Below are 17700 nucleotides of genomic sequence, written 5' to 3'. Positions count from 1 at the left end.
GTAGCTGTCCCGAATATTATTCCATACATTAGAATCTATATTTACCAACAGTGAGCAGTCAACTCGTTTATGATGTTATTTATTGTGTGTTTATAAAACTTTGTATACATATTTGCTTCTACACACGTATATACCTGATCTAAAAGGAAGGTAGTTTAAATCATTATTATTGTTTTGTATATTAAAGAGCGTCTTCTAAATGCCTGGACAGAAGCGATCTGTGAGTTAAGTTCTGGGCAAAAAAAGATTCCTAACCGAAAGAAGGAGTCTTAGTTCAGTTAACCAGAACTTAATTGACAAATGGTAGCTAACCAGACGTTCACTAATTCGGTTCTACATATTCGAATTTTATTAAATAATGACGGTCGGCTTTAGAATACGGCCCCAGAAGGCTGGGATTTAGAGTAGCATCCGATTTGCGGTTAAAATGGGTATGTACGGATAGAGGAGGTTTTCCAGATCAAGATAATATATATATTATATGTATATGTATACATAGTTGCTGCGGACTTATGGTTTTTGAGATATTTGCATTTAAAATTCAATTATTAAAAATGCGTGTTTCTCCGATTTATAATGCATTTTACACTTATATTTTTAACTTATATCCACTAACACATCACTAGTTCGTTTCTAACATTTATTTTATATTAAATAGTCCAAAAATAACTTAAACTTTTGTTAATAATTTTTGTTCACACAATAACAAAAGGATTGCATCTAACTAATAATCAGTGTTACCTTACGTGCCACTGTGATCAAATTGAAAGGTGAATTTTTAATTTATACTTCGCGTGTTTTTTGAATCGGTAATTTTTTTTTCTGTAAGTTGGTAGTACTGTTAGTGACATCTATTCATTAATATTTGATATATGCATCTTTTTGTGAGGTTCTAAAAGTCACTTCTTCGATTTTTACTATGTCTGGATTTATTGAACAAAGAAGTGGGATAATGCACCATCTCATACTGCACTGGTTATTGGTGATCATTTCGCCATATTTGCAACGAATATCGTGCCGCCACAACCACTGCCTTCGCTTGACTTACCTACGTGTAACTTCTGGCTATTCAGCAAATTCACATGTCCCCCTCGGAGGAGAAGGCTTTGATCGCCATTACGACGAAGGACTTTCATAAGTGCTATGATGACTGGAAAATTCGTTGGCATAAGTGTATTGCAGCGTAAGGGGATTACTTTTAAGGAAATGAAATGGACAAAATTTACCTTTCAATGTTATCACATTAGTACATATTTTACAGAAGAACCAAAAGAAACAAAGAAAACATACCCCAATGACAGGAAATAAATAACATATTAGTTTTCCGCATATAATTCCATTCTGCATTGGGGCCGAAGGCTGTCAACACAAAAAGGAGTTCAACCCGAAAGAAGTGACAACCCCCAGGTGTTGGTCCGACCAGGGCTATTTATTTAAAGCGCTGCCAAAGGCCGCCAATGCTGAAAGGAATTCTATGCGGAAAACTAATAATGTGTTATTTATTTCCTGTTCTTTGGGTATTATTTGTTTTTTTATTTCTTATGGTTTTTCTGTAAATATGTACTTAAGGTAACACTGATTATTAGTTAGAATGCAACCCTTTTGTTATTGTGTGAATAAAAATAATTGAACAAAAGTTACATATTGAATAAAAGTTATTTTTGTTCTATTTGATATAAAATAAATGGTTAGAAACGAATTAGTGGAACGTTAGTGGATTAAAAATTGAAAATATAAGTATACAATTCTTTATAAATCGGAGAAATAGGCGTTTTAAATAGTACGTACATACCCATTTTCACACCGAAATCGGGAGATGCTATTCTAAAATTTAACATCCCAGGATTTCGGGAATAAAATGTGTATGGTCGGATGGAGGAGGTTCTCCAGATCAAGAATATATAGCCGCAGAAAACTGATAGCTTTTGAGATATTAGCGTTTAAAGTTGAAAATGATTTGTTCGATTTAAAATTCATATTAGACTTATATTTTGCACTATTATATCTACTAGCTCTTCACTAATTCGTTTGTACACATTCAATATTTAAGTTATTGTTCAATTTTTATTTACTTAACAACAATGAAAAAAAGATTAGAATATTAAAATACCGTCCCAGGATTTCGGGAATAAAATGGGTATGGTCGGATAGAGGAGATTCTCCGGATCAAGAATATATAATATAATTATAGATGAAGGAAACTTATAGTTTTCGAACTTTATTGCCTCTAATAACTTAATGAATGGATCCTCATTTTTGTTGGCCACATTTTTTGGCCAAACGTACTCGAGGATCAAATCCGCGGTAGATTATTATAGTTATCCTTCGCAAAAAATCTTCTGATAACTCGCCATTGGGATTCAATGCGCTGCATTGAATTGATGTTAGAGAGGATGTTACACCCTCTTTGACATTGCTACTTCTTCGCGTATAATTCGAGCGGCCTTTGGCCGCTCTTCAAAAAAAGGAACCCTGGTCGATCCAATATCGGGGTGATCATGGTTTTTAAATCGAACTTTTTTCGGCCTTCGGTCGCGCTTAAAAGAAATAAAAATAAAGATGATAAACATACAATCAAAATTATTTGTTTTACAACATAAAACGTGACTACACTAAAATTTGTCATAAATGTAAACACACAAATTCTTTGAAACTGTAGAAGCGCAAAATAGTTTTAAAAGCATATATTTTTTTTACCCTTTCATGTCAGAATTAAAATGGGCGGAACTAAAACATTTTTTAGGACAGATATATATTAGTCTTAACTCAAGTTCGAAGTGATGAAAATTTCAAAGTCCTTAGTGTCCTGGTTCGTTAGTTACAGGGTGTTGCCTACAGACAACATAACTTTTATAAAATTATTCTAAACAAACTAAACACTCTTCCAATAATTTACTTTTATTTTCAATAACTATATTACCTTTATTTATTTATGTTGTTCCCTTTGTTTTACAATAAAACAGCTATTTTAATCTTTTTAAACATATTTTGCGTAAAAGCCTTTTTTCACGATCTTGACAATTTCACTCTACGAAAAAGCCTACTGAATGAACCCTTGCATAGCTTACGATAGAACAATTCACTGTGAGCTTACACAATACACCAGACTACATAATGCTAAAAACCGCGTGTGAAAAAATTTATATAACGGGACTTAGAGCCATATATGTAAATGTTGCCTATAGGCAACATCTGGCATGAAAGGGTTAATAGACAATAAATGTAAAATTTAGATATATTTCAATGTGTACAATGTAATCAAAAATCACTTGACGAAAAAGAAACCCACGCAGTCGAATATTTTCTAATATTCCTATTTTGAACTGTCACCAGTTGCTCAAAATTCACTATTTGTCTTATCTGGCTTTTTTGTTACGTGACTACATTAGTTTACCGTTATTTTTAAAACCGTTAGCCGCCTTAATCCTGCATCTATAGACTGCTGTGCAGTCGATCAGCAGGTTTTCCGGTGTTTCAGGCTCCCTGTCGCAGAACCGGCAGCTAGCGCAAGAAGATAGGCCCATGTTATACAAATGTCTATTCAGCTTGCAGTGGCCGGTATAAATTACAACTTTGAACCTGCTCCTGTTGTACGCTCCAATTAGCAACTTGGCATGTCGCATGCCGTGTGTTCGTTGCCAATGCTCTTCCCTGCCCACTCCTTCTTCCTTGCGGAATAGCTTCTTTATGGTATGGGGACCCACCCCAGTAAAGGGTTCGGGTCCTACCATTGCTGCGGAGCGGGTGAGCTCATCTGCCAGTTCGTTACTGGCTATTCCTCTGTGACCTGGCACCCAGATTAGGTACACCTGGTTTCTTTCCGCAAGGCTGTTCAGCCGTTCTCTGCACTTCTGCACTAGTAGCGGTTTGATCTCGTAGGAGGAGATCGCTTTAAGTGCCGCTTGACTATCGCTGAGTATGGCGATAGTTGCGATAGAGGTTTATCTCTATGAACCGACTTATGGCAAAGACTTCTGTCTGGAAAATGTTCGGAAACCCTCCCATAGGTATAGAGAGCTTGGTGCTTGGACCCGCGATCCCTGTACCGATCCTCTCAAACATTTTCGAGCCGTCGGTGTACCACCTCAACATACAATTCCTCAGTAACAGCTCAAGTTCCACTCATCCTTGCTTCCGAAGGTGACCTTTAACTTTTTAGGGAAGTTAACTGTTTTGGTAGTGCTGTCCTTCGGGAGGAGGGCTAATGGTATATTGCTACTTATCTTTTCCATCCTCTGGGACGAGATTACCTTGCCTTTGCCAAACCCCTCTGCCGTTATTTGCAGAAGCGTGTTTTTGGCTACTTGACCGATAACCAAGTGAAGCGGGGTAGGTTCAAGTAGGACCTCCAATGCTGCCGTTGGACAGATGCGCATTGCGCCCGTCATGCAGACACAGGCTAGCCGCTGTAGCTTCGATAGTTTGATCCCTACCGAAGTCTGCGACGCTGTTGAGGCCCAGGCCACCGCCCCGTACGTGATTATCGGTCGCACTATCATGGTGTACAACCACCTAACGATCCTTGGTTTACAGCCCCAGAACTTTCCCGCTAGCCGATTGCACACCATTAATGCTTTTGTTGCTTTGACCAAGGTCAGATCTATATGCTGCTTCCACCGCAAAGTAGAATCCAGCATGAGACCGAGGTATTTGACCTTGTTGGTCGTCTCTAGCTCTCTGCCCCCAAGTGTGAGATTCCTGAGACCGGGTAGGGACCTGCGTCTCGTAAACGGGACTATGGTCGTCTTGGAGGGGTTAATGTTCAATTCAACCTCCCTACACCACCCCTTTGCCAGGTTTAGACCTCTTTGTATTAGGTCACAGAGATTGTCCTCATATTTGCCTTTGGCTATAATTACAATATCGTCCGCAAACCCTTGGCAGCGGATCCCATTGTCCGTTAGCAGTGTTAACAGGTCGTCTACGTTAAGACTCCGTAGCAGGGGTGATAACACACCCCCTGAAGGCAGCCTTGGTTGTGCTGAGACGAATTCTTTTATCTCCTGCTGTGGTCTCAGCAATTCTGGTGCGCAGTACGGCTTCTATCCATCTACGCACCGGTGTTGCTACATTCCTTTTCTCCAGTGCTCTGGCTACACTCCTATGAGTGTTATCAAAGGCACCTTCGATGTCCAAGAAAGCGCAAAGCATCACCTCCCCATTCTCCAGTTAGCTGGTACAGAGCAGTACTGGTAGATCTGCCCGCATGCTGAGTCGCATGCAGAGGTGCCTTCTTCTGCACTTTCAACCTTATTTCATGGTCTACGATCTTCTCCATGGCTTCTAGCAGGAAAGAAGTCAGACTGATTGGTCTGAAGGATTTCGCCAATGAGTAATCTTTCCTTCAAACTTTGGGTATGAAGATCACCTTCCCTGTCCTCCATATTTCAGGGATGAGGCCATTGCCCACCTGATCGAATCCGCAGTATATAGTCGTTTGGCGATTCTCCAATCCTCGCGGGATGGCCTGTGTTCGATTTCGGGTAGACCTTGGTCTTCCCGAATAGTTTCCGGGAAGTGCGCCCGCAGAAATTCCGTAGCTCTGTCTTCTGCGCTGGTCGTAAATGTCGTCACTTCGTTTGATTGCTATTACTGCGTCAGTCGTTCCTCTAGCCAGAGCTTTATGCAGCCGAGCCGCTTCTGGTGTAGAGGTGACATTTTCGCAGAATCTCCTGAAGCTTGGCTGCTTTGCAGACCTAATCTCCTTATTATATAAGGTGAGGTAGTTTCTGTATCCTTCCCAGACCCCCGTACGTTTCGCTTTGTTAAATAGGCTCCGTACTTTCTTCCGGAGGTCTGCAAGTTTCCTTGACCACCAGGACAGTTTCGTCTGTCTGTGGGTACCTTTAGAGGGCAACTGCCATGATAAGCATTAGTAACAGACCCGTTCAGCTCAGATAGCCTACTCTCAATTCCTGGGCCTGAAACACTATTATCAGTCTGCCCCTCCCTGCTCAATTCCTCCCTTAGTATCTCCCGGAAGGTATCCCAGTTCGCCTTCCAGGGGTTGCGTCTAGGGGGGAGTTGTCTGACCTCTACCTTTAGCGTGAACCTTACAATCCTGTGGTCTGACAAGGAGGTCTGTGGTCCTGTGGTCTGACAAGGAGGGCTCCGTGAGACTCTCCATTGTGAGACCAATCCGTTCGCGGCCTCATTGCTCAAGGTGATGTCCAACACCTCTCTCCTGCTTATAGTTATGATGCCTGTATCTTCTGCAGTGCTCCACCAGCCTTTTCACCACCTCCGGGGGTGCAGTGGATGCCTCCCCTGGAAAATAGGCTGAAGCCAGGACGAAGTCCTTGCCTTCGCAGTCCCTGACTTGCACCGCCACCAGATCCTGCGTCAGGAACTCTGAAATGCAGAAGAATTCAATATTATTCCTGACCACTATGCAAGTTCTAGGTCTCTCGCTAGAGAGATCCCAGATTACCTTATTGCCCTCCGTTTTGAGGCATTTAACCTCTCCTCTATGGATCCAAGGCTCTTGGATCAGCAGGATGCCCCGTTTATCCGCCGTGAACCTGCTCGTTATGACAGCTAAAGCTGCCGCCGCGTGATGCAGGTTCACCTGGACGACTTCCGTGTTGACGGCCACTACAATAGACGTTCGAGGAGGAGCAGATTCTGATCCCCGACTTCAACCACGCTGCCATCCGGTGGGTCTCCTAGCCTCTCGAGGAGTTCCTGCGTGGAGGCTAGCTCTGCTCCCTGGCCGCAGGAACTATCATCAAGGATGTCAGGGGTCGCCGCAGGCATAGCTTGCCCAGCCCTGCTCTCGCTGGGCTGATTCGCAACCTCGTCTACCTGCATACTTTCCACCTCCGGGGCCGCCACAGGCTCTGCCTGTTTTACGATACTCCTGCTTTGTTGAGTCGCAGCCATTGTCTGCTCTCTTGCTCCCGGTGGCTGCGAGCTTATGAGGCCGCATGACAACCGTGCTGTACCTGTAGTACCGGCTGAAGCTCGCTGCTCGGACATTTTGAGGCAGTATAGCCACGCGGATGTTCCCTATATTTCTTCCCCTGGCCGTAGCCCCCGCTACCTCGGGAGTCTTCCCGTCCCGGAGGTATCGCAAGTACCTTTTCATGCTGGCACCGCTCATACCCTTCCTGTGCGGGTCATCGCTCCCGCCGGGTTTTGCTGCTGGGAGATGGCGTTGCCCACCTCTTCTGCGCCTCGTCCTCCTTCTACGAGCACCGTCGGTCTCTGCCCGATGCGACTCCCCCGAGTCCGAACCGCTCGCAGAGGAATAACGGTAACTAAAGCATGAAATTATTGAAATATATTTTTCAATAAGTCATTACAAACACTTACAGGTTATAAAACGAAAAGGGTTTTATGGAGTTGAGTCTCTCACGTGACCAGGAAACAGTCCAGATCTCAATACAATATATGGGCAAAATGATAAAAAACGAGTCCAAAAAGTCTAAAAGAAATGGAATAAAATATTGAAGATGTATGGGATTATCTTCAACGTTTGTTGTACAAAAAATGTTATTTTGATTTTTTATGTATTCTATTGCTAAATAAAGATCATTTAAAACATAAAATATGTAAATCACTTTTTCAAAAATTACATTGTTGTCCATAACAAATTTTTAGTCTGGGGTTTGTTATGTGTGTGTATTTACATTTTTCACTAAAACATGTAAACTAAACTAGAAGTTTTTTTATATAAAAATGCATGAAACATGAACTAAATAAAATTGGTTGACTCTCAAAGAAAAATGCTTAACTTAGGATAACATGTATGTAAGTTTTGAGCTATTTAAAGCCACTTTGTAGAGTGCGTGGGTTTTTTTTTCACCGAGTGTATGTTAATTGAAAAATGAGTGCAATTTGGGTTAAACATAGTAAAATAGCATGTGTTACTTTTACATATTTTTGAACTTTAAATACAAATATCTCGAAAACTATAAGTCTGAGGCGGGTATATGTGCAAACATTTTTTTAATCTTGAGGTGTTCTTCTATCTATCAGTACCATCAAATCGTCCCGCCAAAAGAATCGTAATTTTGCCCCATATTTAACTTTCTTTGAATTCCATATGGGTAAATTTTAGAATAACATCACCCGATTACGGACACGTATGTACGGATAGGGGAGGTCCTCCCGAGCAAGAAAATACATTTATATAGTTGCCTCTGACTTATGGGTTTAGAGATACATATTTGCATTTAAAGTTCAACTATTTAAAATGCATGTTTTCTCCGATTTATAATGAATTTTACACTTATATTTTTAACTTTTATATCCACTAACACTTCACTAAAGCGTTTCCACCCCTTTACTTTATATTATTATAAATAGTGCAATATTTAACTTTTGTTCAATACTTTTTGATCACACAGTAACAAAAGGGTTGTACTCTAACAAGTAATCAGTGTTACCTTATATAGATATATACATACTTTAAAAATAAAGAAAACAAGGAAATAAAGACATTATCATCGAATTTAACGCATTTGGTTTGGTTTCCGAATGGCTATAATATACCTAGTAGTCAAAATTAAACAATAATGTGAGAAAATAGGCATGTACAGAATAAATAAATACATTATCGATTATTACTAACCGAAGTATGTCTTTCCACTTTCCTGGCTGATCGAGGACTAAGCTCAAACACAATATGAAGTGGCATATATGGTACATATGCACGAAGGTATTTGCATTTGCTGTGCAGATCAGCAAAGCTTACAAACAACAAGTACATATATTAGCCCAGATAACTAATTAAAGTTCGCGTCTACCTGCTTATGCGAAGAAGTGGAAGTGACAAATATACAAATTGCATAAGCAACTAAGCAGAAGCCTTAAAGTTGTAATAATGTACATAATATGAAGTTCGCAACAATTTAAAGGAAAATGAAACAATCCACTTTAAAATAAACAAAGAAATTGAATATTGCCATATTTATATATATTGTATATATGGGCAAGGGTTGCCAGCATCCCCACCCTCGTAAATCAACCTGATTCATCGATATTCAGACCGGCTAGTTTTGGGACTGCTTGTTGTTCAACTCCTGTGGAAATTCGTATGTCTGCTCGTCGTACTTCGCTATTAGTCCCAGGGTATACTTTCTCCACTCTACCGCGGCACCATTCTTCTCATGGAACGTTAGGATCGCATATAAACACCAAATCTCCCTCTTTCAGTGGCTTCCTTTGTCGCCATTCCACACGGCGGGTCAATGTAGGTAGATATTCAGTAACCCACCTCTTCCAAAAATGATCCCACAATTGACGAGCGATGCGCCACTGTTTGCGTAGCATACAACTGTTTCCCAAGTCAGCGTCTGCGATAGATGTCTGCGTCGTGTTTGCTGCTTCCAGAATGAAATCGTTAGATGCGCCATACGCTACTTTCCGAAGGGTTAAATGGTATTTGACTTACTATATTTCACTTTTTAAGCAACCGCAGTCGAACACTTCTGCGACTCGCTTTGCGCCAACGAATTTCTTCCCATTGTCGCACCCATTCTTACTGACGCACCACGCCTATTCAAAAAATTACATAAAGCAATAATACAAGATTCGGAACTCAAATCGTGGTCAGTACTTGGTACAAAGCTCTCACGGGAGGGCACGTGAAGAGCGCAACCCATCTCTTCTCAGTGCTGCGTCGAACAGTGACAGTGACTGGACAAAAGTAATCAAGGCCAGTGTGGCTTAACGGGCGTACGTAAAGTTTTTTTTTATAGTAGGGGGAAGCATCGAAAGCCGGAGTGCGGAACTTTAATCCGCTAAACCTAACCTACTCCCAACTCAGGACTCTCCCACGGGACCACCGATTAAGTATTACTTCGTGGCAGGGACAGGACATTTAAGTCTCCTCTATCGCGCGGACTGACGGAAGCCTAATTTGTTCAAAAAGTCTCAGTTTTGTCATTATGGATGCCGACGCTTCGCTAACAGCTTTCCATTTATCAGTCGACTGACACATGAGTGTCGTTAAATTATCGACTGTAAAACTACCACCGAGTGTGGTTTCAAGTTTTTCCCTTGTATTTGAAAATCTAGGGCAATAAAATAATACATGCTCAGAGTCTTCTATATGCTCTGTACACGTCGGACAGTTCGGACTAATGTCATTGTGGAATCTGAAAAGGTAGCTTCTAAAGCACCCATGTCCACTAAGTATTTGAGTCAGATAAAAGTTTAGGTCCCCATATCGTCTATCAATCCACGAGTGGATGTCCGGTATAAGTCGGTGGGTCCAACGCCCTTTGGATGAGGAATTCCACCGCTCTTGCCACATTTTAATGCTCTTGTTCCTCTCCTCTGTCTTTGCCGATACTGTTTTAGGCGCTGATAGATGATATAAACGCTCGAGTTCATCTCCCTGGATGTCAATGGGCGGCATGCTGGCTAATACTTCAGCAGCGTCAGTTGATGTAGTCCGGAAAGCACTTATTACTCCAATTGCAGAAAGCCTATGTACTGCAATTATTTGTTTAGCATACGCTTTTTTGCCTGTATCCATACTGGTGCTGCGTACAGTATTACGGAACTCATTGCTTTCGCTATTAAGAATCGCCGGCTGGAACGCACACAGCCTGTATTGGTCATCATTCTCGATAGGGCATTGTTAATTTTGTTTGCTTTACTGGCGGAATACTCCAGGTGTTCTTTGAATTTTAATTTAGAATCTAATATTACCCCCAGATAATTCAGCTTCTTCTGCGAAGTAATCTCGCACTCCCCTATGGTGAGTTTATTTGTTCCTCTACCTTTCTGGTGTTTGTAAGTAAAACTTCAGTTTTTTGCTCCGCCAGTCCCAGACTCACAGAAGAGAACCAGTGCCGCAGATCATTTACGCACTCATTGCATTTGCTTCTTAGGTCGACTAGTTGTTTTTCCACTGCTACCACCATGAGATCGTCCGCATATGCTATTAGTTTCACATCTTTTGGTTGCTGCCTTCTTAGCACCCCGTCATACATGAGGTTCCATAACAGCGGGCCTAACACTGACCCTTGGGGTATTCCACTCGAGATAGAGTAGCTCTTGGCTCTTTCGTTCTTATCATAAATCAGCCTTCTATTTTTAAAATAACTCGTTATAATGTTTATGAGATATTCTGGGGCGCGAATTTTTTCCAGGGCTTTTCATTTTGCCGTGTTGAACGCATTCTTGACATCCAGGGTGATCAGCGCGCAGTACTTTTTCGTGCCACCTTTCCATCTTTTTCCACTAACTTCTCGTAGTGCGTCAATAGTGGATCTCTTTTTTATATAGCCTGGATTACTAACTCCAAGCGGTTTCGTATTATACTTTCCTACACCTTACCCATTGTGTTGAGCATACATCAAAGGTCGGTACGATGAATGTTCTTCAGGTGGTTTCTTTAGTTTTGGGGGCAGAACCAAACGTTGTACTTTCCACGAGTCGGGGAATACCCCTACCTTTGTTGCGTTGTACATTTTAGCAAACAGTTGAGGTTTTGAGCTTATAGCTTCCTTCAAGGCTCTATTAGGTATGCCATCTAATATCGGTGCTTTGTTATTTTTTTTTATTTTCTTTGCTATGGCCAGGAGCTTTTCATCTGTGACTAAAGGGGGTGACTCTGCAGCTTCGTTTTGTCGCTTGGCATATGAAATCTGGTCGTGTTTCGGGAATAATGTTTCGACGACTTTTCCCATAAAAGATGCATCTTTCGGTTGTTGCTGCTTATTTTTAAATCTTGACATACAGATTTTGTAAGCAGTTCCCCAAGGGTCAATGTTTGCTTCTTTACAGAGCTTCTCAAAACATGATTTTTTGCTCCAGGTAATTTCCGCCTTCAGGAGCTTCTTGTGACTTTTTAATTCTTCTCTAAGTCGATTTTCGTTCGTTTCATTGTGGTTACGCTGCAGACGCCGTCTAGCTGAGTGACGAAGCTTTTTCAGAGTGGCAATTTCCTCATTTCACCAATATACCAGGCGCCGCTTGTTGTGATGTGTTCTACGCATTGTCACATCGCATACATCGACCAGTTCCTTTCGCACAGTAGATACCAGATGAGCGGCTTCGTCATCTGGTGCTCTTGATGCACTCCACACTAGCTCAAAAAGGTCTGCATCGAACTCCTGTTGCTTCCAGCTTCGCTTTCGGGAAGCGTTTCACTGTCCACTTAATGTGCGTGCTGAGTGAATCATATGCGAACATATATCAATTATGGATCTTTTGTTTCCTTTTTGGTACGTGTTTTGCGTTCCACTGTTTATTATTGTTATGTTCGTTTGAATTAGGCGCCCGTGATGGTTTGTATATCTGCTGCTCTATGCAGTCCACTATGCATTAAAATCTCCCGCTATTACAATTGGAGTTTTGCCTCTGGTTTCTAAAGACAGTCTTAAGAGGAAATCTTCAAATTCTGTAATTGCTGCGCTGGGACGAGCATAGCAACTAACAAAATATATCCCTTGTATATTCGCCCATGTGAAAAAGTTATGAGCTTCTCTGGAGCTGGTTTTGAAAGGTTGTCCTTTGCAGGACCATATTGCTTTGGCATCCTGAGCACGTAGGCATACTAGAGCTATCTGTGTGCTACTACGCGTTTTTCTCATACTTTTGACGCTTGATTTCTCCTGGTTTTTTATCTCATACTCTTTTTTTAGCGCTTCACAGATTTCTTCAGGTGTAGTAATTGTATCTAAATCCTTACACACTATTGTTACGCTATGGGTTTTTGGCTGTATCAGCGCCATTTCACCCACCGCGCCCTCTAAGATGCTCAGTCAGTAGGTCTCTTTTCATCGTTTTTCTTATGTAGGTCACGTTTGCTCCCAACTCTTCAAGACCGCTGTCACTTTTTATCTTTCGTAAAATATCAGCATACGAAACTACCTTTTTGGTTATAATGATGGCGTCCGGTTTCATTCTTATTTTCTTCTGAATCGGCTTTCTCTTTTTGACAACATCCACCCATTTTGCACATGCGTTATGTTGACCCGTAATATCTATTATTTTCGTGGCCATTTGTTGCATTTTTTCAATAGCCGTTTTTGGCTTTTTTGTGGCGGGTAGCTCTCCCGGTGCTTCTCGCAGCCACTTTGGGTATTAATCTCTTTGAAAATATGAGAAAACTGTGTTGCTTTCTCAACCATAGTTTTTTCCACCGCTTTCTCGGCTTTACTATATAAGCACATTATGCTACTGAGTAAATCGCGCATTGCCTGGTTTACGTGCCTTTGACCAGCCATCATATTTTCTAACTCTTTTATTTTGCAGCCCAGCTTGTTGAAATAGTTGGAGGATTCATTATTTAGTGATTTCTCTTCACTTTGCTTGCCCGGTCTGCAGTTTCACTAAATGTTGATCCAGCATAGGTGAATTCCGCATTTCCGCCGTTTGGGGCGTTCTCAAAATTTTAGAGTTCCTCCGAAAATGATTCTCTGGTGTACGCCCCATACTATTCTCGGAGGCCATACCTTAGTGAAAAAATAGTTTGGGTACACCTGTCAGTGAGTACGTTCAGTCCCTGCTGCTAAAACCTAACTTGTATTATAAATGGTTGGCAATGCCTAAACCAAAAGCAAGGCGAAAAGGAGAAAAAAGCGGAAAAGCGAAAACGGAGAACAGCTGATTGATCAAAGCAAAACGGCAAATTAAAAATAAGCGCACGTTTGATTCGCTGTTATTAGGGGAAATAAAAAGTTTTTACTAAATAATTTAAAATTGGCCGCGAAAAGGGGCAGTTATTTGCAAACAAATTTTGTTTAAATTAAATAGTACTTATCTATTTCTTTAGGTTTAGTATCCACTTGGATCGTCCGGAATTCCGGTAAGTCCCAACACAAAAATCTAGTGTTTTCACTATGAAAAGCTAGGATTATTCAGCGAATAATCCAAGAGCGTAAATAACACGTCCACTTCACTCAATACTAAACACAAGAGTGCCGAACGTAAGAAGTAAGTCTGTTAGACGGTAGGTTTATTCAAACGGCATACATTGCAACTGGTAATGACGTTGCACAACAAACTTCTTAGTCGTGGCACCCAATAACTGCGGCGGATGTCACCAATAGTAGTTTCTATGTTTTGGTGGCCATGGCTCTATGGTGATGTAACATTAATAGTTTTATAAAGGCGTTATCAGACGATAGAATAATAGGGCGTCGTGTGCTAATTGAAAGCCAGCTGGAAGCGTCGATGCGTCTCAGTACTCGAAGAAAACCATCTTCGTCTATATATGGTGAGAGTTGTAACAGTAGACTTGAACTCTGCTACATACACTTCGCGTTGTACTACGCGGCATAAAAGGCGTTTAGCGTTGTTTACTTCTTTGGCAGTCGAACCATAACATTCACGGGTGTTGTGGAATCTGATAGTTGTCGGAATCAGAATTGAAACCGACCAAAAAAAGTAGTAGGTGTCATGAATTCAGATATAATTGGTTTAATATTCGAAACCGAATTTGTATCGGTTTTGGGTGTCTTGGAAACCAATTTTATGGGTTTTTCTATCCGAAACAAAACAAGAAGATAGTCGCTCACAGATTTGAAATGTAAGCTAAGAAATCAAGTTATTTTATTATTTCGAATTAATTTAGCTTTATTTCTATAAGGGAAATCATAAGTATAAAACACGAAATCTCTTAATTACTGAGTGTTTCTCCTTATAATTCGGAACTTATTAAAAACTTTAATAGGAATGCTTCCAAATGTAGCAGAAACAGCGAACAACGTAAACACGCAGCCCGCAGCCAACACCGCTTCTACCGCCCGCTTTACCGTAGGATACCGTAGAATTTCCCACGATTTGAATTTTTCCCGTAGAAACGAGTTAATTGATTGCTCTCTCACAACGCAGGGTTGTCAGTTTCAATATACTGTAGTAATTATAAAAATTGTCTTCAATATGTTTGAAATCTTTCCTAAACTAACTCGAAATCAGAGTCGAATGCTATTATTTATAAACTAGCTGTCCCGGCGAACTTCGCACGGCCTAATTATTGGAGGCATATTTAGTAAGTCACAAACACACGACACAATACTTTTTTAATTTTATTGAAATTTGCTGCTTTCAGATTTTTAGGAATATTAAAGAATGATAGTATAGATGCACAGCAAAGAGACGTTAACATTTCAAGTGACATTTTACCATAGACAATTTTTTTTGAGTGAATTCTGACAAATATTTACACTATAACTATCAAACTACATCAGTCGTTTTTTTTTTTTGACGATGGCCATGGTTAGGAAAAGAAGAAGAACTACATCTGTCATCGAGAAAATAAAGAATTCAAACAACTATAATATAGTTATAGTGAAGCTATATATCTCTCAACTCCTTAAAATGCATTGTCCGTTTTGTAAAAAGTGGATGGAACGGCAGAAAAAAAATAACTGTCCAGATTGTATTAAATTATTATTAAGATGCGACGAATGCTACAACATAATCGCTGTTACCTTCAGATTTTGTACCAAGTGTGGTAAGAATGTAGAACGAATAATACGCGTGAACAGGGCAAAAGTACAAAAAAATATATTGAAGCAAAAGCTGCTATCTAAACCAAAACACGTTTCTACAATGCCATCTTCATCATCTGAGGAGACATTCTGTGAATTAAATTTATCGGCCGAAGACATACAGGAAATTCAAGTTATTGAAGACAGCCAAAAGCCCAACATCAAGAATGTTCTGGTAGATATTGATGTTATTGAAGACAGCCAGCAGCTCAACATTGATAATGTTCTGATCGAATCAGATTTGTCCGAGTCGCCTAGTACTTCCACCATATTATCATGTCCTGGCGAGCCAAGTGGTTCCCAAGTAGATGGAGCCAAGTTGATGGAAATAAAGAGTTACTAATAAACGTTGACATTAAGGATCCAAATGCACATATTATATACATATTAAGTCATTTATTTATATTTATACACTTCATATACAAAAATTTAAAATTTTCTTGGATGTGCTCGTTTCTGGACTGTGAACATGATAAACAAATCTTTGCTTAAATTAAATACAACACAGTTATGATCATATACAGTTAATTAATATAGTGCTTTCTGGTAGACAATATTTTTAGTTTTTTTTTGCGGTGCGTAAATAAATAATGATGTTGGTTTTCCGACACGCGAACACGCAACGTATAATTGTCCATGTGCGTAACAGGGAAACTCTAAGTTTATTCCGCAAACTTGCAACGATTGGACTTGCGGTTTATTTATGGTCATCGCAAACGCCAGACGCACGGGAAATTGCAACCTCTTAAAATCAAATGGCAAATCCGTTGGAATCATAGGTATTCGTGGGATTAAGACATCCTCTCCTTTGTATTTTCCTTTGATTATTTTAGCTTCGATGATGTTATTCATGAGTTTCTTCACAACCAATCTCGTTCCATTGCAAAGTCGAGGTTGATTAATATTACGCAGCATGATGACAACTGACCCTACTTTTAATTTCCATATGGTGGTAGTCCAAGCAAGTCCAATGAATTTAAAAATTCTGTAGGATAGTTGACTACGTCATCCTGGTTTGTGGCCGTGTCAACTGATTTGTACGTAAACAACTCTCCTGGAAGGAAATTGTGAATGGTAGCATTGAGATCATCGACATCTTTGTTTTTTGCTGCCAATATTGCTCGTTCACTTAGCCAATCGTGGTTATTATATTGTTGTTTAATGTCCGGAAAAACACGCTGAATAAGCTCTTTTTTCGATTCTGTGAAGTGACAGAAATCTGTGGGAAAAGTCATTAATCCGGTCGAGCTGTCAACTGCGACCTTACCATTGCCAATATCCAGCAACTGCTTCGAAAACACAGTCACAGTTTGATCTTGTTGCAAAAACACTCGCATGTTAGTAGTTAATTGTAGTGTCTTTACGTGCCGCCACAAATTTGATGATTTTAGACATGCGTTTATTTCGTCAGCAACAGTCGATCGAGGAATTACTGGAAGAATCTGACGAAAATAATCTGACAACAGTATCATAGCTCCACCAAAAATGTTTTGGTTATCACGTAAATCTTTTAACGTCCTATCTAGTGCCTCCAGCGACCTCTTGTGGGGCATTGTGCATTCGTCCCAAATTATCAATTTGCATACTTGGAGAGTCTTCGCCATAGCGCTATTTTTGGCAATGTTGCAAACTGGCGTTTCGTTGATATGCATGTTTAATGGTAATTTTAAGGCTGAATGTGCAGTTCGTCCGCCTTCTAATAAAGTTGCTGCTATTCCAGATGAAGCCAACGCTCGGGCTACCTCATTTTGCGATCGGATCTTTGCTAATAGCAATGAATTTAGGAACGTTTTCCCAATACCCCCAGGAGAATCAAGAAAGTAAATCCCCCCAGATCCATTGTTTACAGCTTGTGTTAAACGATCGTACGCAATCCTTTGTTCTTCGTTCAATTGCGGAACAGTTGTGCGAACTGCTTCGGTCATAGCTTGAGTATCGTACTGGAGTTCTCTTTGCAACTCATGGTTTAATGCATCTTGCATAGCACGATTGGGTGCTGTCGGGCCCAAACACGACAATACTTTATTTGCCATCAACAAACACATATCTTCTATTATGATCAATGTGTCATTGTAAATCTCTGCCGTAATTTCCAATGTAGGATTCAAAGTTTCACAACGCACGCGATGCAACACATCCTCAGACATGTCATCCCTATATTTCATCTACAAATCATTCGGATTTGAGGGGAAACATGTCGATATTATAATCGCAAACAGTGTGCGAATTTGATGTGGCGATGAAG

At 40.4% G+C, this 17700-nt stretch overlaps 1 protein-coding gene across 5 annotated transcripts in view; it reads left to right on the top strand.

The window, feature by feature from the left end:
• The window catches only part of LOC126764065 (inositol polyphosphate-5-phosphatase A), a 721948-nt gene continuing 704248 nt past the window's right edge, over nucleotides 1-17700 (top strand). Inside the window, exon 1 of one of the 5 annotated variants that reach the window (XM_050481828.1) lies at nucleotides 1-74. The gene's annotated coding sequence lies outside the window, so the exon portion shown is untranslated. Of the gene's footprint in view, nucleotides 151-197; nucleotides 432-17700 lie in introns of those variants that run through there. The other 4 variants (XM_050481827.1, XM_050481829.1, XM_050481830.1 and 1 more) reach the window with 4 other exon arrangements.

This window comes from Bactrocera neohumeralis, unplaced genomic scaffold, assembly GCF_024586455.1.
Source record: "Bactrocera neohumeralis isolate Rockhampton unplaced genomic scaffold, APGP_CSIRO_Bneo_wtdbg2-racon-allhic-juicebox.fasta_v2 cluster09, whole genome shotgun sequence".
In the NCBI taxonomy this organism is placed as follows: domain Eukaryota; kingdom Metazoa; phylum Arthropoda; class Insecta; order Diptera; family Tephritidae; genus Bactrocera; species Bactrocera neohumeralis.
This window is presented reverse-complemented; position numbering and strand designations above follow the sequence as displayed.